This window comes from Myotis daubentonii, chromosome 1 (assembly GCF_963259705.1).
Source record: "Myotis daubentonii chromosome 1, mMyoDau2.1, whole genome shotgun sequence".
Lineage (NCBI taxonomy): Eukaryota > Metazoa > Chordata > Mammalia > Chiroptera > Vespertilionidae > Myotis > Myotis daubentonii.
The window spans coordinates 186080787-186108226 of record NC_081840.1 but is presented as its reverse complement, the minus strand read 5'-3'; the positions used below and the strand labels follow the sequence as shown (position 1 = coordinate 186108226).

Below are 27440 nucleotides of genomic sequence, written 5' to 3'. Positions count from 1 at the left end.
TAGCTTCCTGGTGAAGTTGCCCAAATGACCTTGCTTATAATGTCTGGCCTCCCCTTTGCTCTCTTCCTATCTATACATATAAAAAGGCAGCTACTGAATGGCCATAACGACCTAACAACTGGTTGCTATGAAGCCCACTGTGGCCAGCAAACTGGCCTGATCAGGGGGTGGGGCCGGCGGCCAACCTCACAGTCCCTCCCCCCTGCCAGCCTGCCCCTGATAGGACTCTCCTACCCTGATCAAGAGCCAAATGCCCCTTCCCTCCCCCACTCAGCCTCTCCCCTGATCAGCCCAACCCACCAAGTTAGGCCTGCAGCTCCTCCCCCTGGACATCCCCGCCCCTGATTGCCACCCCACCTCAATAGGGGGTGGGGCTGCCCGGCTGACCTCCTGCAGCCCCTCCCCAAGCTGGCCCCACCCCGTTTGAAGTAAATAAAATTATAACATAGTTTATCTTTTAGTGTTTCCCAGAACAATGCAAATCTAATCCTTTCATTTTGAAATGTCCTTTTTGGAAGATTTTTATTCGCTATATGTAATTGGAAAAAAAAGTCTTAAGAAAATCACAAGGCAAACACCAGCAATTTAAGCTTTTGGTGTTGAACATAAAAACAATTCCTCTCTGCAGGAGATCATGAGTAAGTTATCTAACTTTTGTGAATTACAAAAATGTAACACACTCTCTGTGGTATAATGTAAATATTGATATCCTGCAGCTCACACTCATGGGGAGGGTTCCCAGAATCTCTCTATTGCAAAATACCACTCTTTGCGGCTTACATCATGGCTGCATGACATCAGGACACTAGCATCTGCCAAGATGAACTGGAAGTGTTGAAATTCAGTGTGTCAGAGTCTGGCACTGCTAATCTGGGTGAGTCCACATTTCTGTCCCAACCTTTGGCACAGCCCTATTCAGTAGCACATGCAGAAGCATATTTTCCAAATTCAGCTCTAAATGTCTGTTAATTATTCAACCAATGAATGTACAGCTCAGAGAAAATTGCTTAAGAATTCAAAGACTAGACCCCGTAAGAATATCCACCTGGATAAATGCATTCCATCATTATATTTCACTCCTCTGCCCAAAATCAACGTGATGGTTGTTCCAGATTGTGGGCAACACCCACAGCTTCCAAAGAGCCATCTCGTAAAGATTAGCAACGTTATTATACAGTAACAAGGAGGACTGAGTCGCTTAGTCAGGGCTTATCTACACACTTTATGTCCTTTCTTTGTAGTTTTTATGTCTCAGATATTATTGGAGCAAAATCATTTACATTGAAATTAGGCGAAGATCACAGTCAAGCAAGTGTCCAACTCGCCATGCTTCTGATCTTTAAGAGGATGTTAATCAGGCCTCCCAACTTTCTGGAAAGAATGGTATCTCTATATCTTTAAAGCCTCACAAAAATATTGACTTAATATAAAGTCCCTTCACAGATCAAGATGAAGCACTTGTGTGATAGAGCTACCCTTTATGAGCACTCACGATGTTTGAAAAGCATTATTAGCATGGTTTTAATGAATCCCACACCCGTGTATATTTGAGATGTAGAAAAGACCTGAACCATGTAGATCTGATGCCAAAGTCTCTCATCTAAACTCTATCCAATAACACTTTGCAATATTCTATGGAAATATCATTATTGGGAGTTAATTGCTTAATAAGCTTAGAAATATACCCAAGTGATTTATTTGCAAATGAAACAGGGTTTTTTTTTCTTCTATAAAACATATAAAATAATAACTTTTGTCATGGATCAGCCACAAAAACTCCCTGCTGTCAGCTGCAGATTATGAAGCTATGCATACCATCCTTAGGGTGCGGCCAGAATAGGCCTGGAGTGCCTGCTGACAGTTGACTGTACAGGCTGGGGAGAGACTGTAGACTGTAAAGTAATCCTGATTTAGCCTCCGCACTCAGGGTACAATAAGGTCACTTGGGAATACTTGATCCCAGCTTGAGAACAAGGGTTCTCTGGCACTGATGCTATTGGAACCGGGACATACCTGGCTCAGTTGATGATGGGGTGAGGAGTGAGTGGTTTTCACATCTACAGTAAAATCTTATCAGCTGCCTTTTCACTATAGCACCCTCAATCTTACCCCTAGCTTCACAAACACCTGAAAGCAAAACAGTCACCTTCAATCTTACCCCTAGTCCCACAGACACCGTAAAGAAAAACAGCCACTGCTGGTGGGCCAGCTTGGGGCAAAACCTGTAAGCAACATTAAAAAAACTGCGCGGTGGGTGGGCACCTTGATGACCTGCGGTCTCATTCAGCTGTGGGATCATTTAACTTGGCTGGGACCCTTTGGACATGATATTCCTGTCTGGTAAGTGGAGAAGTTGGACTCTAAAGATGACCTCCACATTCCCTTCCTGGTTGGAAGCTGTGTGTTCAAAATGTGCAGTTCAGAAGGCAGAATCAGCCCACAGACATGTTTATTTTGGTGCCCACAGTGTTGTTGCTTTTTGTTTGTTTGTTTTAATCAAGACCACCTCTAGAAATCAAGGTGTTTATCTATGAAAATCTAGGTTCTCCACCTTCTTTTGAAAGCTAGAAGTATAGAGCACTTGCTCTATATTCTTACGCAGTTTTGGCTCAAAGGCGTGTGCCCGGGACACCCACCTATTTCTATCACCATGCTAACTGGTCAGGCTTCCTAGGGGCCTTTAAGTCTGCAACCTCGGTTCTTTGACTGGATTTTACTATGAAGATCCTGCCCCATCTGCATTCCGAGTCTAGTCATCACGATGCCTGCAGAGGGCCTCGTTGGACTACAAACTGCCCAGGAATGTGCTCTTTAGGAGAACCCACATTCACCTGGAGGCTGGCAGGGCAGCCTCGGGGAATCAGACACGCCCTGCCCACGCCCTCAGTCACTCCTGCTACAATCTCCGACAGATTTGTTTGCTCAGTGTTCACCCCTACTCATATTACCGCCTTCCCTAAAGCTGGTGCTAGCTTCCCATTGTATGCCATGTTTAGGGCAGGCTCCTCTCCAGCTGGCCGGCTCTCCCCCAAAAGGCTCATGGGTCTACCCTCCCAGGGCTCCCTATGCAGAACCCACAGTTTCTATCTGTGTTGGGGTCTCTGCTATTTCCTCCATATATATTACCCTCAGCTCTGTGGGCCAAGATCCTACACATTATTTTTTTCTAATGCTGCCTTTTCCTTGAAGAATCATGTTATTTACAAATGTCATCTTTCTCTCCTTTGAACTCCCTAGACATCCCTTTTTAAAAAAACAAGCAAACAAAACTCCATGGTGCTTACATTGTTTTGTATTATAATGATTTATGTTCTTGGCTAAGTTCCAGTGGTAATAATATTAATAATGGACTTCATTTATTAGGTTTATACTGTAGACTAGGCACAGTGCTAAGTAATTTCTATACAGCATCTCTTTCAATCAGAGACAGCCACGAGAAAGTTATATTAGGGGCTGTGATGAATAGTGGTTAAGGAGACAGTTCTTTGGAATTTAACAGACTGAGGCTTGAACCCCACCTCTGTCCTTACTGGTCTGCTACCTTGATCAAGTTTCTAAGCCTGAAAGTTGTCACTTGTAGAAAGGGAATAATATTTATCTCCTATAGTGTTTTGAGGGTAATAGTAAGTGATCAATCAATACTCTCCTATATAATAAAACCCTAATATGCAAGTCGACTGAACGGAGGAACAACCAGAGCAACTACCGGTCACTATGACGCACACTGACCACCAGGGGGCAGACGCTCAATGCAGAAGCTGCCCCCTGGTGGTCAGTGAGCACCCACAGGGGGAGCACCACTCAGCCAGAAGATGGGTTCATGGCTGGTGTGTGCAGCAGGGGTGGCGGGAACCTCTCCTGCTTCCCCTGCAGGCGGGCAGTGAGGAGCGAGGGGTCGGGCCTAAGCTGGCAGGCAGACATCCCCCAAGGTTGTCCTGGACTGTGAGAGGGTGCAGGCCGGCAGAGGGAAACACCCCACCCCAAGCATGAATTTCATGCACTGGGCCTCTAGTTTTATTATAATGGCCTTCCATTTTACAGATTAGGAAACTAAATTTATAAAGTGTCAGTCACCTGTTCAATTATAAGCAGCTGGTAAGTGGTGGGACCTAGATTTGACCCTGAGAATGCCCAGTTCCAAGGCAGGCTTTACTCAGCACAGCTCTTTGACTATGGCTGTTACTTGGCCAATGTTGTTTGAAGCAAGATCTGCAATCTCTGAGAGCTGGGTGTTTGAATCCCAGTTGTTTCTTAGTTCTGTGATAGAGAATAAATTATTTAACTCCTCTAAATCAGTGCCCTCTGTTATACAATGGAGATAATAATTACACTTAACCCATAGGGCAATTTTAGGATCAAGCTAAATTAGATAGCTAATGTATGTAAAATATCTAGTACTCATTCAATAAATAGTACTTATAACTAGTAAATATTTAAAAGTGTGTGGAAGCTCTTATTGGTACTAAATGCAGTCAGTTATATCATAACATGACATATGTGTTCCTAAAAATCATCACTTTGCAAAACCAAGCAATAAAAACCACAGGGCTTATAATAAGGAAAGCTAGGGTTAAGGGGTATAATCCTCAAAAATTTTGTCAAGGACACATTAAAAGAATTTTAAGTAGCACAGTCTTATACATTTAAAATGGTTCATAAATAAGTAATATGTATTTATAAGTCGACATGGCACTTTATCTTGAAAAACACCTGAAATTTGCTTATGAAAGTTGGTGTCCAAGGGTTGTAGCTTGTATGTTATTGTCAAGTGGTGAAGGGTTATAGAAATTGTATAGAAAGTTAAATCAGCAAATGTGAGTGTAGCTCATAGCACAAATGTGAGCCGAGGTATCTGGTGTATGTTTGAGATTTGTGCTGATGTGTGCGTTTGGTACAGTTTATGCTGCTCAGTTCAACAGCATTATGCATTCATCTAGCCCAGTGGTCAGAAAACCACGGCTCGCGAGCCACATGCGGCTCTTTGGCCCCTTGAGTGTGGCTCTTCCACAAAATACCACGTGTGGGCGCGCATGTACAGTGCGATTGAAACTTCGTGGCCCATGCGCAGAAGTCGGTTTTCAGCCTGGGCGAGTCTATTTTGAAGAAGTGGCGTTAGAAGAAGTGGGGGTACATTTGCTGAGGTCGACCCCTCAGATTGAGGACGTTTTTAGCAAAGGCCAGCTTAGGAGTACCCTAATTAAGTTAATAACAATGTACCTACCTATATAGTTTAAGTTTAAAATGTAAGCCACACTCACAAGAAATTTCAATCATTGTACTATCGATATTTGGCTCTGTTGACTAATGAGTTTGCCGAACACTGATCTAGCCGATCTATCAGATGAAATCATGCATAAGCAAACACAAAATGCTCAAGTTGTTCCTTTATGTTGGAATAAATTCATGTTTTCAAAACAAGCCTTAAGTCAGAACTGACTGTACCTTGAAATTATCACAACCTTTGTCTCTCAACCTAGACCTCAAGTATACCTATTAAACACTCTGATTATATTAGGCACTCAAGACCTTGGAGACCAGGATTATGATGACTCATTTCTCCACCTAAATTTTAACAGTGTATCAAGAACTTAACTCCAAAGCCCCATGTTACTGTGGATTCATATTCTCTGAGACAAACTTATCATAGTGTGTTTGTTCTTTTCCATTGTCAAGCTACAAATAGTTAGAAAACTTCATGACTATATTTTTCTGTCCTAAATTGATATCACTCTATGAAGAATCCAAATTCTTCCTCCTTTCATCTTGACTTATTCCCTTCCTCTTTTTTTATTCTCTGAGTAAAATATTACTTTTACTCAAAACTGTTTAAATCATGCAGAAGTTAAAAAAATGTCTCCCTCAATAGTCTAATATTAGGCAATAAATCATGTCAAATGGCAGACCTTCCAGAAGCAAGAACTTACTTAAGCATTTAAAAACATGTAATAGAGGGAAGTCTGTAAGAAAGAAGAGAGTCGAAGTTGGTATCTCGTAGGGTCTCCTGCTTGAGCTTAACAAACATTCCTGTCTGGGTCCAGTCTCATCTAGGTAGGCTGGGAAAACAGGTGTGTTTGCAAACTGGTGCTTTGGTTCAGTCCATTAATGTGAAAGACTAGAAAGCCTCTTATGAGTCACTACACCTTCTGATATTTCTCAAACCTGATCCAAATTGGATTATCCCCCAATGGTTTATGGTTGCATAGTTAGGAATATATGTATGAAATGTAGTAAAATGTAGTAAAAATTCATTTATTTCTTTGCCTTTTCAGCATCTAATCCCCTTCTAAAAACAGCACCCAGTTCTGCTCTGAAGTACCATTTTCTGTCACCTTTATTGCACCTGATGTAGGTGTGATTCTCTCAGGTCTAATCTCAGGGTCAATCAGAACTTTCTATCATACCCAATTCTAGGATTACCTGAGAGGCAGGCATGCAACTTAATCCAGATCAATGAAAATTAGTCCTGGGATTTTTATTGGAATTTTTTTGGGGAAATGTTGTTTATTTCAGATTGTATTGCTAAGGTAATGAGATGAAATTTAAATTTTTTAAAAGGCCATTAGAGGAAATCAAAGTTTTTCTACCCTGAAACTGCCCTTTTTGGATATTGATTTTAGGCTATTTATTAAGAAACTAGAGGCCTGGTGCACAAAATTCATGCACTTGGGGAAGTCCCTTAACCCAGCTGTGCCCTCTCACAGTCTGGCAGCCCTCAGGGGATGTCCAACTGATGGCTTAGGCCCACTCCCACCACCACTGCTGCACTCGCCAGCAGTGAGTCCGGCTTCTGGTTGAGTGGTGCTACCCCTGTGGGAGCGCAGTAACCATCAGGGGTCAGCTTCTGCTTTGATCGTCTGCTCCCTGGTGGTCAGTGCATGTCATAACGAGCAGTCATTCCACTGTTTGGTCAATTTGCATATTAGCCTTTTATTATATAGGACAAGACTCAGAGAGAAGCTTTGAAACCTCCCCTCCCCCCCTCCTGCTTGAAAAATTCAGACAGGAAACCCTGCCTTAAGAAAGAGATCTTAGAATGTTCATCTTAGCCTGATTTGATTTAAGTATGGTCAATAAAAGGGCATCGAGCAGGTGCATATTAGCTAGATACCCCCTGTACTCCATTGTTTCTGAGTTGTCTAGCACTAATTTTCCTGACATATATGGTCTGCTCTTCCTCAACTACCTGCAAATTGCCCGTTCTCACTTCTGAAATCTAATAGCCCATTCCCCTCCTTTCTCTGTGTCCAAAATGTCATAAATACCCAATGTTGCCTTGCTGTCTTTAGAATTTTTATGCTTATGTGAATACAATGCAATGACATCACAAGAATTCCACCCCTATTAGCAACCCAGGAAGATGAGATGAGGCTATCTCCCTCTGTTAACATTTTGTGTTTTATGTTGTTTTAATCAGGTCCTTGATTTCTTAAGAAAATAATTGTTTCAATCCCAAGAGCTAAAGTTTTACTAACCTATATTTTTGTTTGATACTTTGGGTAAACTTTTCATAATGATATATGATCTTTTTTTTTAAATTAAATCTTTATTGTTCAGATTATTACATTTGTTCCTCTTTTTCCCCCCATAACTCCCCTCCTCCCAGTTCCCGCCCCACCCTCCGCCCTCACTCCCCACCCACTGTCCTCTTCCATAGGTGCACGATTTTTGTCCAATCTCTTCCCGCATCTCCCACACCCCTTACCCCCCCAAGAATAGTCAGTCCATTCCCTTTCTATGTCCCTGATTCTATTATGATCACCAGATTATTTATTCACTTGATTCTTAGATTCACTTGTTGATAGATGCATATTTGTTGTTCATAATTTGTATCTTTACCTTTTTCTTCTTCTTCCTCTTCTTAAAGGATACCTTTCAGCATTTCATATAATGCTGGTTTGGTGGTGATGAACTCCTTTAGCTTTTCCTTATCTGTGAAGCTCTTTATCTGACCTTCAGTTCTGAATGATAGCTTTGCTGGATAAAGTAATCTTGGTTGTAGGTTCTTGGTATTCATCCCTTTGAATATTTCTTGCCATTCCCTTCTGGCCTGCAAAGTTTCTGTTGAGAAATCAGCTGACAGTCGTATGGGTACTCCCTTGTAGGTAACTCGGTTTCTTTCTCTTGCTGCTTTTAAGATTCTCTCTTTGTCTTTTGCTCTTGGCATTTTAATGATGATGTGTCTTGGTGTGGTCCTCTTTGGATTCCTTTTGTTTGGGGTTCTCTGAGCTTCCTGGACCTGTAAGTCTATTTCTTTCACCAGGTGGGGGAAGTTTTCTGTCATTATTTCTTCAAATAGGTTTTCAATATCTTGCTCTCTCTCATCTTCTGGCACCCCTATAATTCTGATGTTGGTACACTTGAAGCTGTCCCAGAGGCTCCTTACACCATCTTCATATTTTCGGATTCTTTTTTCTTTTCTTTTTCTTTTTTTAATATATTTTATTGATTTTTTACAGAGAGGAAGGGAGAGAGATAGAGAGTCAGAAACATCGATGAGAGAGAAACATCGATCAGCCGCCTCCCGCACATCCCCCACCGGGGATGTGCCCGCAACCCAGGCACATGCCCTTGACCGGAATCGAACCCGGGACCCTCCAGTCCGCAGGCCGACGCTCTATCCACTGAGTCAAACTGGTCTTGGCTCGGATTCTTTTTTCATTTTGCTTTTCCAGTTGGGTGTTTTTTGCTTCTTCGCGTTTTGAATCTTTGACTTGATTCTTGCACTCCTCTGGTCTGCTGTTGGGCGTCTGTATAATATTCTTTTTTTTTTTTTAATATATTTTATTGATTTTTTACAGAGAGGAAGGGAGAGAGATAGAGAGTTAGAAACATCGATGAGAGAGAAACATCGATCAGCTGCCTCCTGCACATCTCCTACTGGGGATATGCCCCCAACCCAGGTACATGCCCTTGACCGGAATCGAACCTGGGACCTTTCAGTCCGCAAGCCGACGCTCTATCCACTGAGCCAAACCGGTTTCGGCTGTATAATATTCTTTATTTCAGTCAGTGTATGCTTAATTTCTAGTTGGTTCTTTATCACAACATCGAGGGTCTCATTAGATTTCTTGAGGATCTCACTACATTTATCGGCGGTCTCACCAGTCTTTTCGAGGGCCTTACTAAGTTTATCGGCAGCTTCTAGACAGTTCTTGAGAGACCTTAAAAGTGTGGTTTTGAGCTCTATATCTTCCATTTCTGACATTTGCATCCTGTTTCTTTGTCTCCGCATTTTTTTATCTTTTCTTGGTGCACCCCCTAGTGGTCTTTGTGCCCAGTCTTGTAGTTAAGCCTTGATTGTTGTCGGTAATACCAGGGGTGATTTGACCTCCAGGCTAACTGGCTATGAGAGTCAGCTGTGTCTGCAGTGGGAGAGCTTCTGTGCTGGATCTCTAGGGAGGTGCTAATCTAGCCTTTGCCTGAGGCTATCCGGCAAATGGTTCTGCGCAGGGCTGGGGCGGGGCGGGTCCCAGGGGATCAACAGGGCGGGCAGAGCGAGCAGTTATGGCTGCTCTCAGTTCCGTCCCTAGAGGCTCTGCCTCTCAGAGTCCCAGCAACTGCTGCAAACCTCGGAGAGAAAGCTGCCTTCGAGTTCCGACCGAAGACAGACAGTCCTGCTTCTCCCGTTTGAGTCTGGGTCCCCAGAGACTTGCCCGGATCTGGAGCTCAGAGTCTGAAACTCCCTCCCGATTAAAAACAACAACCACGCCCTCCGCCACCAGCCCGCTCCACGCGCACACTCCGCACCTGAGTATTTCACTTCAGCACTGCGCCTCCACTGAGTCTGGGTATGATATTCTCTTTCCTCCTAGTTGTAGAATTTCCACTCAGCCAGCCTTCCTGTGGTTCTGGATGATGTCTGTTCTGTCCTTTAGTTATATCTCTGAAGTGGTTGTTCGAGGCAGCAATCTCCCGGCGTTAACCTATGCCGCCATCTTGGTTTCTCCCATAATGATATATGATCTTTTTGGTCAAATATGTTTGACGATCTTCCCAGAGTTTAAAAAAAAAAAGGCCTTTTCTTAACCTGGAAATTGCTTTGGGTTATACCAATGGGTCCCTGGAATACCGCAAAGATTTGCTTTTTCTCTCCTCATAGAAGATACATTTTATTCTAATTAGACCTGTGTGATATGCTAAAATTGCATGGGAAGCTTTGACAAATAAAGAAATAATAATTATGTTGTATTAGTATACATATATTATTACTAAAGTAAATTTTCTAGAGATTATATCAAATCTCCAGAGTCTAAAAGTTCAGATATAATATTTTCAATTGTAATAATGTTACCATGGTTAGCTAGTTATTGAAAGGAAGAAAGCCAGGGAAGTAAAAAATTGTTAAGCAAGGTCAGCTGGGGACACTGAGCAGGTTTGCTCCAACAGGAAGTTCCAAGGGAATTAACACCCTTCTCTGCCCCCCTCCAGAACCCGATTGTGTTTGGGGGGTGGAGCAAGGGGAGATAAGGAAATGTGTAAAAAAGTCAAAATGGCAAGTCAACGGATGCAGGGGAAGGTATTTAACTATAGAGGACTGTCAGTTTAACCTGGGAAGAAGGTCTTTGGTTAGGGGCTGGACTCTAATGCAAGCCCACAAAATCTTGGGAAGCTAATTGGTTATTTTGAAAAAGCTCTTGGTCATAAGCCCAGAAGAAAAAGAATTCTCTCTCTCTCTCTCTTTCTCTCTCTCTCCCTCTCTCTCTCTTTCTCCCCCTCTCTCTCTGTTTTTCTCTCTCTCCCCCAGTCTCCCACCTGTGACCCACACTCTTCCCATTCACTCATGTTATTTCCCACCTGATAGCAGGAGACTATGTGGGTCTAGTGGCAACGTGGGACCTGCAGCAGACTGCACGGGCTCCGAAGGGCTACGGAACAGAAACTCTGCACTGGCATTTGCCTTGTTGCAGACAAGGTTGTACTTTTTCCATGGCAGGACAGACAAAGATGAGACCTTGGGAAGCCAGGGGGAAAACTTTTTTGATATTATATCACAAACAAACCATGTGTGTGGGTCCTTGGAATTCTTTCCTCATGATCCCATGGAAGAGCCTAATTTCCATCACCAACATTCTAATTGTTATGTTCAAATGTTATCTATCTATCTATATATAAAAACCTAAGTGACCGTTTTGATGGAATGACCGGAACAACTGGACAACCAGTCACTATGACATGCACTGACCACCAGGGGGCAGATGCTTAACACAGGAGCTTCCCCCTGGTGGTCAGTGCACTCCCACAGTGGGAGCATCGCTTAGCCAGAAGCTGGACTCATGGCTGGTGAGTGCAGTGGCGAGAGAGCAGCGAGAATGCCTGAGCACCAAGCCAGGCGGCGCCCAGCCTGGCTCGGGCTCCTCCCCGGCCACCTGCCACTTCACTCACTGCTACATTCCTCAGGGATGTCTGACTGCCGGTTTAGGCCTGATCACTGCAGGGGTCCATGGCCTGAGGGGATTGGACTTAAACTGGCAGTTGGACATCCCCCAAGGAGTCCCGGATTGTGAGAGGGTGCAGGCCAGGCTGAGGACCACCCCCCCCCCCCCGCCTCCATCTGTGCACAAATCCATGAACAGGGCCTCTAGTATGTTACAGAAAGAAAAAAGGCAAAGTTCCTTGTCAGTTGCATTATAATCAAATCTATAACCATGTTATTTTAAGTTTTATCATTTGTAGTCATTAAGTTTGATGCTTTTGCAAATATTTTTCATTTTGAGAAAGATACAGGTAAAGAACTCTGGTTTATTTTAAAGTACAGCTTACTGAGAATACATCTTCAGATCACACCTTAAAACCAGATGAAGATTTATAGAACTCAAAGAAATAACTGGATTCATGGACATGCTGGCAAATGATCAAGATAAACAATTAATTATATTACGTAAACTGAATGAGCTGAGGATAATTATGAGTTTTGTAACATTTTGCTTAAAATATTGCTAACTTTTAAAATCTTTTTTCCTTTTTAAATACATTTTATTGATTTTTTTACAGAGAGGAAGGGAAAGAGATAGAGAGTTAGAAACATCGATGAGAGAGAAACATCGATCAGCTGCCTCCTGCACACCTTCCACTGGGATGTGCCCTTGACCGGAATTGAACCTGGGACCCTTCAGTCCAAAGGCCAACACTCTATCCACTGAGCCAAATCGATTAGGGCTAAATCTTTTTGTTTTCCATGTATAAGGAAACTTGGTTTTATTAGAACAATTTGGTAAATAATACATTTGTAAGCTGTATTGAAGCATTTTTCTTTCTACCTCATCCCTCCAGAATTTGGAAACTCTTAATGAGTGAAGATTATTATTTTTCTGGCAATATGATTATCTAATTAAATTCAATAAGAATCTGTTCTCTTTATGACAGAAAACAATTGGAAACTGATATTATTATCAAGGCTTTGACCTAAGAGCTTTAAGGAATTAAGATTGGCTTTGGAAGCCAATAAAATTTTCTTGAAAAACAGCCTGGTACCTTACTTATATGGTTCACAGCAGGCTTTCCAGCTAAGAAACAAACACTGCTTTCTTGGGAGAAGGCAAAAAACAAACAAAAAACACCTCAAAAACAATTTGTGGGATCTCAAGAACCCGAGGAGCTCACCCAAATCTATTGGCATTGCAGGCAGATGTTGATGACAACGAGGTGGCTTGGCTTCTGAGCCTTGAGCAGTTAACTAAAGTTCAATCTGGAATTCCTTAAGAAATTCCAGCAAAGCAGATTCTTAAAAGAGCCTACGTTATCAATTGCTATTCTTACTGTATTTATACAAATAATCAGACCAAATTCATTAAAACTTGACCTATGCAGTAAATAAGATGGTCTTAATTTGGCTATTTTTGAGAAAAATAAGGGTCAAATGAGAAAAGTTGCTTTTTAATAAAAACAATAATATATGATGTGGGTATTAGAATCCAGCTAAGTTAATTGTCTTTAAAGTTCTTTTTCATCTATAACCTGGACTAAATCATGTTTCCTTTTCCTACTTTTCTTAAATATTTGTCTACAACTCTCCAAACTAATGTTTTATTTTTCTCCCACCCATTGACCTGGAATTACTGAGAACTAGGACTTCTTTTTTTCCTGAGACTTGCAATTGCAAACTGCAGCTAGACAACATAGCATAAACGTTAGAGAAATCGTTACAACAGCTCATGCTTAACTGATCCAGTCACTGATGTTGGATAAGCCACAGAGAGTTACCTGAGCACCTGATATCATCATAGACATTCAACTGCAGGTCAGGAGAATCTATCAGATTGTCTGCCTTCATTCCAAAAGAAGCTTTAAGTCTTACATCTAGAAATCTTCCTGATGGACAGCCTTACAGACTCAGAAACTGGTTTATAACTTGCTGTGATCATTAGCCTTTGTTTTATTTTGTTTTCATAGACACACCTCTTATGAAATATCAGATTGCTTGCTTATACTATGTAGGCCTCATGATGGGTGCCCATCTGTATCACTGCCTCCTGAAATGAGACTCACCTACTTAACTGAACTAATTCACCCTCAGGACTAAATGATTGGGTCAGTGAAATATGGAGCAAGCTGCCAACTTCTCTTCTGGAATGTGAAACTTATTTAAGGGAATGTGTACCATTATTTCCGAGTTGCCTAGCAAGAATGTTCCTGCCACTTATTGTTCTACTCTTCCTCAACTCCCTTCTGAAATCTAAAACCCTATCTAGCACACTCTTTTTCTTTTTTTCCTAAATGTCTTATATATCCAATGTTGCCTCATTGTCTTTGGAATTTTCATGCTTTTGTGAATTCCCCTTGAGCATGAATTAAAACTCAGATTTTCTCCTGTTAATCTGTCTCTATTAATGTAATGAATAGCCCAGACAGAAGAACTTAGAAGATGGGAGGAAAATATTAATATTTTTTTAGCCCCACACTAAAAGGCACCTGCCTGAAGCACTCTGATTTACCAGACTTAATATAAATTAGGCTAAGGGGAGCATTCTAAGATCTCCTTCCTGTAACAGGTTTCTCTGACTGAATCTCTTTTGCAGGTGATAGGGAGGGTCAAAGGTTCTTTCAGAGTTTTGTTTCTTAATGAAGAACTTAAAATCAACATCCCAATCAAGGCAGCTTCAGGATGACAAAGCTTTGGTTCTCTTCAAGACACAACTTATTCTTTTTCAAATGAAAGCTCTAAGACTAAAATACAGTGAGTGACGGAATGCTATGCCTTTTTTTAAACTCGAGAGGATTTGATTTGTATGTTAACACTGCAGTTAGTAACCCTCATGGCTATGCTGGAAATTACGCTTTCTAAATGCATCCATCCAAAGGCCCTGCACAGATAGATTTTTCTAAAAAATTAGTTTTTAGCCTCATAAATTAGTGGCAGTTTTAAACTTTTGATTACATAAACCCCTGGCTCTCATAAACCAGTTTCATTATTTGTCAGATTTGTTCTCTAGCAAATGTTTTTCTTGTTAAATGTACAGAGTTCCACTGTTGTGCAAAAGTTCCAGATAATACAAATGGACTAAAAATTCTGCTTTTTATTTTTTAATGTTTTAAAATAAACCTTTATTGTTGAAAGTATTACATATGTTCCCTTTGTCCCCATTGCCCCCCAACATAGTTCTTGATATACTTAAGACAATATATTTAAGTCATATGCTTATAGAAAAAATATTTGTGATGAGAAAAATTCAAAACAAGCTAAAATCATGTTGAAAAAGAGTGATTGTCCATTTAGGCCTCCTGCTTTGAACTTGAAAATGAAGTGGTTGAGAACAGGCCTTGGACCACAAATAGTGAACAGTAGTGGCCAGCAGCAGCAGCAAATCTATAAATTCTAACAGGTACTTAGATGCTTAATTAAAGATCAGTTTTATTGCTGAAAAGCTGCATATGATACCAAATATTATTTCTTTGGTGAGAAAACCCCAAGATAAGAAATTCTTAAAATGTTCATTTTGATAATTTAAATTCATTATACACATTTGAAAAAAAATTATCAGTCTCTTTTGCAACTTCAAAAAGAGAAGTCTTAACTAGGTAAAATAGAGAACCCAATCAGAGGGTCAAATTAAAATCCTTCAAAGTCAATATCAGAATCATTTTGGGCAGTAAATTGGAGACAACTGGAGAAATCTATACGCAACCCTTTATTATAGGTGAAGTCAAGCTGAAGGTGTTTTTATACAACAACTCAAATTTTAATATTAAACAAATGACAAAGATTGAGCTCATTTCAACATTATTTAACCTTAAAAATGGATGGAAACAGAGAATTTACTTGCATTTTATGTTATTAAATTTACAGATGATGTTAGTGATGACATAAATTTGTGAATTGAATTATGGTATAACAAACAAAGACTTTTTAAAGAGTCTTTTTTTTTTTTGCAGGGTGGGGGGAGGGTACCCTTAGTATTGCTTGGATAAAAAGGTGCAATGTTTACCACGAGTAAAACTTATTACACAAAACGTCTGATGAAAGAGCCCACTACAAAGCCACGATGACTGTAGTTGGCCTCTCCTTATGTCAAAGAGTTTGCTTCATAATTTTCTCAGTGTGTCTGATGGGTTGGTATTGTTAACCTAAAAATAAAATAAAAAGCCAAAGTGAGAGACAACTCACATTTCTTTAAGATACAAAATAATAGCTATTTTGGAAGCACTGATTCAGATAGAAAACTAAATAGTGTTCATATAAGGATATAAAGGTAAGGGGATATTTATGAGAAAGGTCAAGGGAATAATTACATAAATAAAGAAAATTTCTATGGGTATTAATAACTTAAAGAAGCAATTTCTATAGGTTTAGATAAGCTAAAATGACCATGCTAACCTTATGGAATGCCTATAATTTTCAGTCTTGTAGTCATAATGTCTGCTTTTCTGTTATCTTTGCAAACAGTTGTTTGGAGCACAGTGCAGCTTTAGGCCCAGTCCAGAGGTTATTTTTCCTAGTTTTAACATCCCAAAGTTTGAGGAGTAAGATGTGCAAGGTTGTTTCTCTAGGATGGCGGCTCACACTCCATCTTGAAGTGGCTCATTTATATTATTTTTTACAGTATAAATGTTAATATTTATTAAAACAAAACAAAATAAAAATTATCATAGTTTGAATTTTTGTTTTACTTAAATGTCTAATCAAATGAGAATAAATTAAGAAGCAATAAAATAAAAATACTTTAAAAACTTGTTCTATCTATAGGCTGGTATAGAGGAGCATAGGTGCTTAAACATTTTCAAACCTAAAATTGAATGATTGTTTTCTATAGGAATATAATGATTGGAAAGTAATAATTTCACAACAATAATAAAAAAACTAAAAAGTAAAACTTATTTAAATTAAAAAGTTGTCTTATTTAATAAGTAATATTTTTAGTCTCTTATTTAATAGGTGATATATTTTAGACTCAGTTCTACTTTGAAGAAACTTTAAAACTTTGAATGTAAATGTTTTTATGAATAATACATTTGTGTGTAGTTTCAGCTATTAATTTTGTGGGTTATTTCTACCATTTTCTAGTAATCAGATTACTTGATTTAAAAATTCTAGTAATTTGGCCTGGCCAGCGTAACTTAGTGGTTGAGCATCGATACATGAACCAAGAGTTCACTAGTTCAATTCCTTCTAGGTCGGGGCACATAATTGTATCATTTTATGCTTACATTTTAACCTGGAAAATTATGTAAGTGTCAGAAATTGCTACTGTATGACTAAACTCAGGAGAAAGAAATGGATATAACCAAAAGGAGAATGATCCCAGAATCATAGCGCAGAAGTTGAAGCTATAAAGTAAAGAAAGGAATAGGGTAGTTGGAAACTGTAACAGAAATACGTGTTAGGGCCTAGATGTCAAGATTTCATGAGCAGATGTTTAGAGCCCTGAGCTAGGAAAGCTCTGCTCTACTTATGATCAGAGATGGAAAATCTCCACCAGACACCCAAGATCATGGTGCAGATACACTTGAATTTACAAGGTGATTACATCCAGATAAACCCATTGTTACATTTAAAATACAATGAGTTGAAAACAAAATACAATAAATTGAAAATGCATTTAATACAGCTGACCTTCTGAGTACCAAAGCTTAGCCTTGTCTACCTTAAAAGTGCTCAGAACACTTACATTAGCTTGTAGTGGGGTAAAATCACCTAAAAATGAATACACTGTGGGGTATCACTGTTTATCCTCGTGATTGTATGACTGACTGGAACCTGCAGTTCACTGTGACTGCCCAGAATCATAAGACTGTAATGCTGCATATTGCTAGCCTAGGAAAACATCAAAATTCAAAGTAGTTTCTACTGAATGAATTGCTTTTATACCATAATAAAGTCAAAAAATTTAAAGTCAAGTCATCAATTGGGGAGCATCTGTAGATAGAAAAATAACTACCTTGGGCAGGCAGTGAAGAGAAACAGAATCAACTTCAAGAAATCAGAGATTAAAGATACACTGAGCCAGGATACAGGGACCAGAAATCACACACTCACATGGAATGGGAAACCGAAGCTGAGAAATGGAGTGTAAGACAAGAGGGAATAATTCAGAACCCATGTCTCTTGTTGCACCTGAACAGGGTTAATCATAGAGCCTGATAGAGAGGTCTCCATCGCCAATGGTATGTGATGGCTTTTCATAGAACATATTTCTCTGGAACTAACATGAGTTTCAGAAGGAAAGAATAGGTTTAGAGGAAATATAAAAGAAATAATGACTAAGGACTTTCAAGAATTAAAGTAGGACAAGAATCTTCAAACTGGAGGTGTTTGCTTGGTCTTGAGACATGTGAGTTAAAAACAAGTCTACACCTAAACAAATCACAATGACACTGCAGAACATGAAGGGTTAAAAACTCTAAAAAGTGCTGGACCCAGAAAGGATGCCCTCTGTGGGTGGTGTCTCAGGGAGGGGCTCAGTCTCTCTCCTTGAGCCTCCAGTCCACGCTGGGCCTCCATCCCTCTGCTGGAGCCCAGGTTTTCCACTTCACACTCGGGCTAGACAAAATCCCAGGAAAGTCAGCCCCAGCAGCAACCTTCCTTCTTTCACTTGCTCTAAACTTGCAGTTCAGAGCACTTTCCTGAAGACTGCGAGGGCTGGGAGGAAGAAGGTTCTAAATGTTGCCCCAGGTCAATTTTAACCTCTACTACTCAATATTTATTTCTTTTTATCAACCTATATCTCAGATTTCCTTCTTTATCATTGGTACTTGCATGGCATTTTTCCTCCTGTCATCTTTTCTCATTTCCTTGAAGTATATTCATTGGCAGTCCCTTCACCGTTGGTTTAGAGATAATAAACTCTTAATCTTTTACAGAAATGGAAAATTGTAAGTCCTACATTCTTTGATTTGAACTTTGCTAGAAAATACAGTCATAGATTGTAAGCTTTAATTGGATTTGATAAGAAATCTTAAAAAGAATGAGAACACAATTACCAGCAGTCCTTGGAAAGGTAGAGAGGCGGTTTAAAATAGCCTAGGAATGAGTCCAGCATTTGGATCTGTTTTTCCCTTGGGGTCCTTTGTCAATTCCAGAGGAAAAGTGGAAGGTTGAGCAGATTTCTTCATGGCTGCAAGGTGTTTTGTGGACATAGATTTGAGTTCGAGTACTACTATGATGGTGTGGGAAACATCATCCCCCTTGCTCTGAGTTGGAACTTAAAAGTCTGCACCTTAAGAGTGAGGGATAGGTCAGATATAGATCCTTATAAGGACTGCAGTCCTTGAAATTAGGTTAATGAGATCCTAAAATTCCAAAACTGCTTCTCAGGCACCGGAGAGAGGCAAATGTGAATTAAAAGGAAATTAAATTATCCTAAGCCCCAAATTAATTTGAAAATCATTTTCAAATGTTTTGTAAATAAATTTCAAAACAACTCTGCAAATACATAATTAGCACACAATTAAAAATAAAGAGACACACAAGAAAACAAGACTGTACAAATAAAAATTTGCAAAAACTACAGGTAATACAAATAGACCCAGCCAGGCTCCAGATGTTGGAGCTCTTGGACACAGACTTTACAATAACTTACTATTCCAAGGAGATGAACTACAATTGAAAATGATGGCAGAGAACAACAAAGAAAGAGAAAGGAATATATATGTACATTTTGAAATGGCTTACACATACGTGAACCAGAATTATTTATTGTACATGTATACACACAAAGTTTACGGTAGTGGGTTGCTTCGAAGGAGGAGGAAATGATGGGGATGAGGAGGGGATAGGATGGAACAAGGCATATTGGGAGGTGAGCACACTCAATTATTAGTATTTCCATCCAAGATTAGGGTATATCTTCCAATTGGTTCAAGTCTTTTATCTCTCATAATAGCATTCTAATATTTTGTCCATGGAGATCTTGCTCATTTCTTGTTAAATTTATTTATAGGTATTTACAATCATTCTTGTGTTACTGTAAGTTGGATCTTTTGCCATTTTGTATTCTAACTGGTTGTTGATTCTATACAGCAAGGCCATCAATTTTTTGTATATAAATTTTATTTTTAGCCATCTTCCTAAAATTTATCTTTAATTGTAATAGTTATGTAATTCTCTTGTTTTAAAGATATAAAATCATTTCTTTTGTAATAATACTTTACCTCCTGCAGTTCAAATATTTTTGCCTTTTATTTCTTTCATCTAAGGCTGACAATTATACGAGCTAGTAATAATTTGATTCATTATCAACTTTAGTGTAAATACATATAGTGTTTTCCATCAACATGACTCTTGAGTTGATCTATGTATAATAAAAAAAATTTTATTTCTATTTTAGTTAAAGTGTTTTAAAATCAGGATGGATATTGAATGTTATCAAAATAATTTTTAATATCTAGATATTATGATTTTGTCTTTTATCTATTAATTTGCTGAATCAAATTAATAATTTTCTCATGGTAAATCCTCTTTGCACTGTTAGTATGAATCACATCTGCTTTTGTTATATTGTTTTCTTAATGTGCTGCTGTATTTTATTTACTGGGTTTTCCCCCCAAAAATTATTGTATCAAAATTCATATATAAAATTGGTCTAAAGTTTTATCTATGCTCTCTTTGTTGGATTTAGTGTCAACATCATGCAGATTTAATCCTGTAACATGATGAGAAAAAGCCTGCATTCTAAAGCCAAATGGCCTGGTTCAAACCGTAGTTCTGCTACTTGCAACTATACGACCTTCAGCAAATTATTTAACCTTTCCATGAATTGGTTTTTTTGGATGTGAAATGAATGTGAGGCATCTTCTACTTCTGGTTCTTTTTTTCTTTCAAGATGTAGCTCTTCAAGTCCTAAATGAAAGGCTGTGGATGTGGTAACAAGTACACTCTTTTTTTGGTAGGATCTAAATTCTAATTTTTGCCCCTGTATTTGTCCTCGTACCAATTAAAATATGTGTATGTTTATGTGTGTGTTGGGGGGGGGGGCGGTCAGTGGTTGGGTGTTCCCCACAACAAGTAATTCTCAGGATACTAGTTGGTATTTATAATTCAACTCATCACTGACACTCTCTACCCAGAGATAGCATCAGATTTCACAGCTTAAAGGTTCAGTCTTACAAGACTGTCCCCCAACTCAAACAACCATCAGATGCCAGTAGCCAGTTGTAAGCGCAGGTTGTTATCTGTGCTTCTACCCAACTGACTATAAATCACAGATTCCAAGGTCCCCTCCTCGCATTTGATTAATTTCCTAGAAGTCAGAACTCAGAGAAACATTTTACTTACTAGATCACTGGCTTATTATTAAAGGCTATCCTATCTAATAAAAGAGAAACATGGTAATTAGCCGTACATCCGCTACCCTTCCCATTGGCTAATCAGGGTGATATGCAAATTAACTGCCAGCCAAAATGGCAGCTGGCAGCCAGGCAGCTTAAAGCTAGCATGAGGCTTGCTTGCTTCAGTGACGGAGGAAACCAATGTTCGCCACCTGCCTTGCCGGCCTCTGAGCGTGCAGTTTGAAACATTGTTACAAATATAGAAGCTAAACAAAACCCCAGAAACCTGCTTTCAGCCAGCCTGGATCTCAGAGCTGGAGTTGATACAGTGTTTCGATTATAGAACCCAAAAAAACCAGATACCTGCTTTCAGCAGCAGAGGCCTCAGAGCTGGAGCCAGAGCTGAAGCTGGCCCAGAATAAAATAAAAAAAAAAGGAGCAGTTGGGAGCTTCAGTCACCCGCCAGCCTGAAAACAGCCCTCAGCCCCTCAGCCAGACTAGCAAGGCACCCCAGTGGGGACCCCCACCCTGAAGGGTGTGTGACCAGCTACAAACAGCCATCATCCCCTCACCCAGGCTGGCCAGGCACCCCAGTGGGGACCCCCACCCTGATCCAGGACAACCTTCAGGGCAAACCAGCCAGCCCCCACCCATGCACCAGGCCTCTATCCTATATAGTAAAAGGGTAATATGCCTCCCAGCACCAGCATCAGCGTGACAGGGGGCAGTGCCCAAACCCCCTGATCGCCCTGTGGCTCTGTGTGTGACAGGGGGCGGGGCCACAACCTCCCTATCCACCCTGCTCTGTTCATGACAGGGGAAGGTGCCCCAACCCCCTGATCAGCCCTGCTCTGTGCCTGATAGGGGGGAGCTCCCCAAACCCCTGATCGCCCTGCGGCTCTGTGTGTGACAGGGTGTGGTGCCCCAACCCCCTGATCGGCTCTGCTCTGTGTGGGACAGGGTGTGGCGCCCCAACCCCCCCTCCCCCATGGGTCCTGCTCTGTGTGTGACGGGGTAGAGCCACAACCTCCCCATCGGCCCTGCCCTGAGTGTGACAGTGGCGGCGCCCCAACCCCCTGATCGGCCCTGCTCTGTGGGTGATAGAGGGCGGCGCCCCAACTTCCTGATCCGCCCTGCTCTGTGTGTGACAGGGGGTGGTGCCCCAACTCCTCTATTGGCCCTACTCTGTGAGTGACAGGGGGGAGCTCCTCAACCCCCTGATGGGCCCTGCTCTGTGCCTGTAAGGAGGCAGTGCCCCAACTCTCTGATTGGCCCTGCTCTGTGCATGACAGGGGGTGGCGCCACAACCTCCCCATCGACCCTGCCTTGAGTGTGACAGGGGGCGGTGCCCCAACCCCCCAATCGGCCCTACGCTGAGCATGACTGAGGGTGGCATCGCAACCTCCCAATCCGCCCTGCTCTGTGCATGACAGGGGGTCGCGCCCCAACTCCCCAATTGGCCCTGCTCTGAGCCCCACCAGGGGCTGCACCTAGGGATTGGGCCTGCCCTCTGCCACCCGGGAGCAGGCCTAAGTCAGCAGGTCGTTATCTCCTGAGGGGCTCCAGACTGTGAGAGGGCACAGGCCGGGCTGAGGGAACCCCCTCCCCGCTCGAGTGCACAAATTTTTGTGCACCGGGCTTCCAGTCCTATATAATAAAAGGCTAATATGCAAATTGACTGAACAGCTGAACAACTGGTTGCTATGATGTGCACTGACCACTGGGGGGCAGACGCTCAATGCAGGAGCTGCCCCCTGATGGTCAATACGCTCCTACAGTGGGAGTGCCACTCAGCCATAAGCTGGGCTCATGGCTGGCAAGCCCAGCAGCGGTGGTGGAAGCCTCTCCCGCCTCTGCGGCAGTGCTAAGGATGTCTGACTGACAGCTTAGGCCAACTCCCTGCGGACAGCTGTCAGTCAGGCATCCCCCAAGGGTTCCCTGACTATGAGAAGGTGCAGGCCAGGATGAAGGACAACCCCCGCCCGAGTGCACAAATTTGTGCACCGGGCCTCTAGTATATAGTGTATATACCCTAGGAACAGCTAGATAGCAGGAAGATCTTAATGACAATATATATCTTTATAAATCACAGTATCTCAGTCCCCATTGGAAGTCTGTCAGTAGTTCTGCTCAGCTTCTCATTCCTCATCTACTACTTTCTCCACTGCGAATTCCCCAGAGGAAAAAAGCAGCCATAGCTGGGCTCACACTCTCCCTGCCAGATGAAAATACTTGATTGCTAACTGCTTTGCTAGCTGTCTGATGCCTTGAATTAATGATTTCTTTTGTTTTATTTTGCTTCAGTTTTTCTAAGTTTTCTCAGTAGAAAAGTTAATCCCAAATACCAGTCTCCTTACTTTTTGTCATTAATGTAATATTTAAATAAAGATTTTCTACTATGGTAGTTATTTTAATTTTGTTTATATCTATTATTCTACTTGCTTTTTCTAAATTCTGTCCTCAATGTTTCCTCTGTGTTTTAAGCAATGTTTGTTGTCTTTTATTTGCTATTTAAACTGTTCATTTATATAAAATTTTACTTCTCTTCTATATTTTTTTGAACTTTTGCGTGCCCCTGGTCATTCTGTTGCCTCATCACAGAGCTCTGAGATCTTCTATGTTATCTAAGAGAACTTTGGTTTTTATTCTAAGCAGTGCAAGTTTGTGTCAAGTGTTGTCATGGTTTTTATCTCTTCAGTCAAAATGTAGTAGGTGCTTAGATAGGACAGGTGCAGAGGGTCACCAGGGCGGAGATCCTCAGGTGCCTAACAATGGGCAAACCGTAAGTCCCTGTATGATCCCTCCCTTAAGCATTAAGCCCTAGATGATGACCTCTAGGCTTCTTCTTTGTGTTAGCTCCAGGCCACAGCCAGCTGAACCACAAGGGGCTCATCTGGAAAGCTGATGAATGTGCCATTGGGATTCATCCCTAAGGTCTCCACATAAAAGTCTTTAACCTTTGGATCTCTCTCTGTGGAGCCTTTCCCACCCCCTCCCCCAGGCAGGTTTTCCTTGCCTCTCTCTTTCTGCTAAGCTCCAAAAGCCCTTCCTTGGCCTTGGTAACTTGTTTCCTGAGCCCATTTCTTCCAGGCTCACTTCTTCTACCTCTGTGACTTCCTAGATAAACTTTCTCTTATAGTTTGAGTCTTTGCTCTGAATTCTTTGTTAGTCTGAACTCAAGCATGGAGGTTGCTGAACCAAGGTCTGGCCTAATCTGCCATTTTTTCTTTTGTCCTTCTTTCCAGTCATAACTTTTAAGTTTGTTTTCATTAACAATGTACTCAATTATACAGTAAAAGAAATATGTATAATGTAAGTATGACTTTCATGACGTTGTATATAATATTCAGTAAAGGGAGCAAAAAAGCTTGGTGGTCAGAGGCAAGTCTCTGATTCTTTACTACTAGGTTCAAATCCTGGGTCCTTGTGCTTAGTTTTTTTTTTATTGTTTTTTCTTTCTTGTCTATAAAATAATAATATGTAAAAATAATAATAGTCACACCTTTGTCCTAAGAGTTTGTAAGAATAAAATATGTATTAGTTTGCTAGAGCTGACTGACATTACAAAATACAACAGATTGGATAGTTTAAGCAACAAATTTATTTTCTCATAGTTCTAGAGTCTGGAGTGTCCAAGATCAGTGTGTTAGAAAATTTGGTTTCTTCTGGGGCCTTTATCTGGGCTTACCTTCCTGCCATTTATTCACGTGTTCTTGGCTTATATACTTGCATTTATCTGACATCTCCATGTTTCCAAATTTCCTCTTCTTATAAAGACTCCAGTTAGATTAAATTATGAACCAACCTAATGGTCTATTTTAACTTAATCCCATGTTTAAAGATGCTGTCTCTTAATTCAGTCACATTCTGAGGTACTAAGGGTTAGGACTTCAACATAGGAATTCTGGGGGGACAAAATTAAGCCCATAAAGGAAATCATTATCCATTCTGTTTTTTTTTTAATTAAATCTTTATTGTTCAGATTATTACATTTGTTCCTCTTTTTCCCCCACCATAACTCCCCTCCTCCCAGTTCCCGCCCCACCCTCCGCCCTCACTCCCCACCCACTGTCCTCATTCATAGGTGCATGATTTTTGTCCAGTCTCTTCCCGAATCTCCCACACCCCTTTCCCCCCCCAAGAATAGTCAGTCCATTCCCTTTCTATGTTCCTGATTCTATTATTATCACCAGATTATTCACTTGATTCTTAGATTCACTTGTTGATAGATGCATGTTTGTTGTTCATAATTTGTATCTTTACCTTTTTCTTCTTCTTCCTCTTCTTAAAGGATACCTTTCAGCATTTCATATAATACTGGTTTGGTGGTGATGAACTCCTTTAGCTTTTCCTTATCTGTAAAGCTCTTTATCTGACCTTCAGTTCTGAATGATAGCTTTGCTGGGTAAAGTAATCTTGGTTGTAGGTTCTTGGTATTCATCCCTTTGAATATTTCTTGCCATTCCCTTCTGGCCTGCAAAGTTTCTGTTGAGAAATCAGCTGACAGTCGTATGGGTATTCCCTTGTAGGTAACTGAGTTTCTTTCTCTTGCTGCTTTTAAGATTCTCTCTTTGTCTTTTGCTCTTGGCATTTTAATGATGATGTGTCTTGGTGTGGTCCTCTTTGGATTCCTTTTGTTTGGGGTTCTCTGCGCTTCCTGGACCTGTAAGTCTATTTCTCTCACCAGGTGGGGGAAGTTTTCTGTCATTATTTCTTCAAATAGGTTTTCAATATCTTGCTCTCTCTCTCATCTTCTGGCACCCCTATAATTCCGATGTTGGTACGCTTGAAGCTGTCCCAGAGGCTCCTTACACTATCTTCGTATTTTCAGATTCTTTTTTCATTTTGCTTTTCCAGTTGGGTGTTTTTTGCTTCTTCGCATTTCAAATCTTTGCCTTGATTCTTGCGCTCCTCTGGTCTGCTGTTGGGAGTCTATATAGTATTTGTTATTTCAGTCCATGTATGCTTAATTTCTAGTTGGTTCTTTATCATAACATCGAGGGTCTCATTAGTTTTCTTGAGGCTCTCACTACATTTATCGGCTGCTTCTAGACAGTTCTTAAGATACCTTAAAAGTGTGGTTCTGAACTCAATATCCTCCATTGACAGTTTTGTCCTGTTTCTTTGTCTCCGCATTTTTTATGCTTTCTTGGTATACCCCCTACTGGTCTTTGTGCGCACTCTTGTTGTAGTTAAGCCTTGATTGATGTCGGCAATACCGGGGGTTATTTGACCTCCAGGCTAACTGGCTATGAGAGTCCGCTGTGTCTGCAGTGGGAGAGCTTCTGTGCTGGATCGCTAGGGTTGCTAATCTAGCATTTGCCTGAGGCTATCTGGCAAATGGCTCTGCGCAGGGCTTGGGCGGGGCGGGTTAGGGATCTACAGGGCGGGCAGGAGCGAGCAGTTATGGCTGCTCTCAGTTCCGTCCCTAGGGGCTCTGCCTCACAGAGTCCCAGCAACCGCTGCAAACCTCGGAGAGAAAGCTGCCTTCTAGTTCCGACCGAAGCCAGACAGTCCCGCTTCTCCCGTTTGAGTCTGGGTCCCTAGAGACTCGCCCGGATCTGGAACTCCGAGTCTGAAACTCCCTCCCGATTGAAAACAACAACCGCGCCCTCCGCCACCAGCCCACTCACCCGCACTCCGCACCTGAGTATTTCACTTCAGCACTGCGCCTCCTCTGAGTCTGGGTATGATATTCTCTTTCCTCCTAGTTGTAGAATTTCCACTCAGCCAGCCTTCCTGTGGTTCTGGATGATGTCCGTTCCGTCTTTAGTTGTTTTTCTGAAGTGGTTGTTCGAGGCAACAATCTCTGGCATTAACCTATGCCGCAATCTTGGTTTCCAGCCCAATGATTCTCCTCCATTCTGTTTTAAATGATATTGTTTTTATCTTGATAGTGCAAAATTATTCTCATTCAAACTAGTAAAATTGACACAATTTGTTTAACCAGGTAAACAGATAGTAAAAAGTGGTTTAAAAGGTGAAGAAAAATAGTAGTTCTGTAAATATAAATAATTGTTTGGAAAATTTGTTATTTCTAATACCAACAATAAAGTCACATTGTCTGTGACTAATATTTAAATGAATAAATAATGTTAGGAGTATTTGCAGCAAATATTAATTGACCTTCAGTTTTACAGATAACTACAGAATTATAGATTACTAAATCTTTCAGGTTGCCTACAATGTTATTATTGTTTATGGTGATTATCAAATGTGTGCTTTCAAGAGCCCTCTATTCTAAGTTGTATTTATTTGTATTTAATAACGTAGCTTCCTTGTGTTGACTTTAAACGGTTGTTGTATTGAATGAGATATTAATTGATGTTAATTATATAAGCTTTTAGTAGTTAGCACATTGTAAATGTATCATAATTTTTAGCTTTTTTTAAAAAAATTAGGGTATGGGACAAGCATTTTCCTGGTCCTTATAGTGCTTATTACAAAAATAAATAATGAATATGTAAATACAAGAAGTGTCAGGTACTGAGGACAAATTTTGAGGCACACTCTCAAGAGAAAAGATTTGTCTTGCAAGCAAGTCTAACAGTATTGGTAATTTAAATTGATACAAAAATAAAATTACAAGTTACTCTAAGTTACAACCTTTAGGACTAATGATAAACAGTCAAACTTAAAATATTAGACACTTGAATGTCATGGGTTTATTGTGTTGCACTTGCCTTTCATCTGATCTTCGTTATTTTAAAAACAATAAAAACCTTGTATGGTTTATAGTT

At 40.7% G+C, this 27440-nt stretch overlaps 1 long non-coding RNA gene across 2 annotated transcripts in view; it reads right to left on the bottom strand.

Moving 5' to 3' along the window:
- Positions 1–14512: 14512 nt before the first annotated feature.
- Positions 14513–27440, bottom strand: part of LOC132218019 (uncharacterized) — a 26536-nt gene continuing 13608 nt past the window's right edge. Inside the window, exons 3-4 of one of the 2 annotated variants that reach the window (XR_009449078.1) lie at positions 18415–18650; positions 14513–15561 (exon numbers count right to left, since the gene is read on the bottom strand). This is a non-coding gene — a long non-coding RNA (uncharacterized LOC132218019). The remainder of the gene's footprint in view (positions 15562–18414; positions 18651–27440) is intronic. The other variant, XR_009449077.1, reaches the window with a different exon arrangement.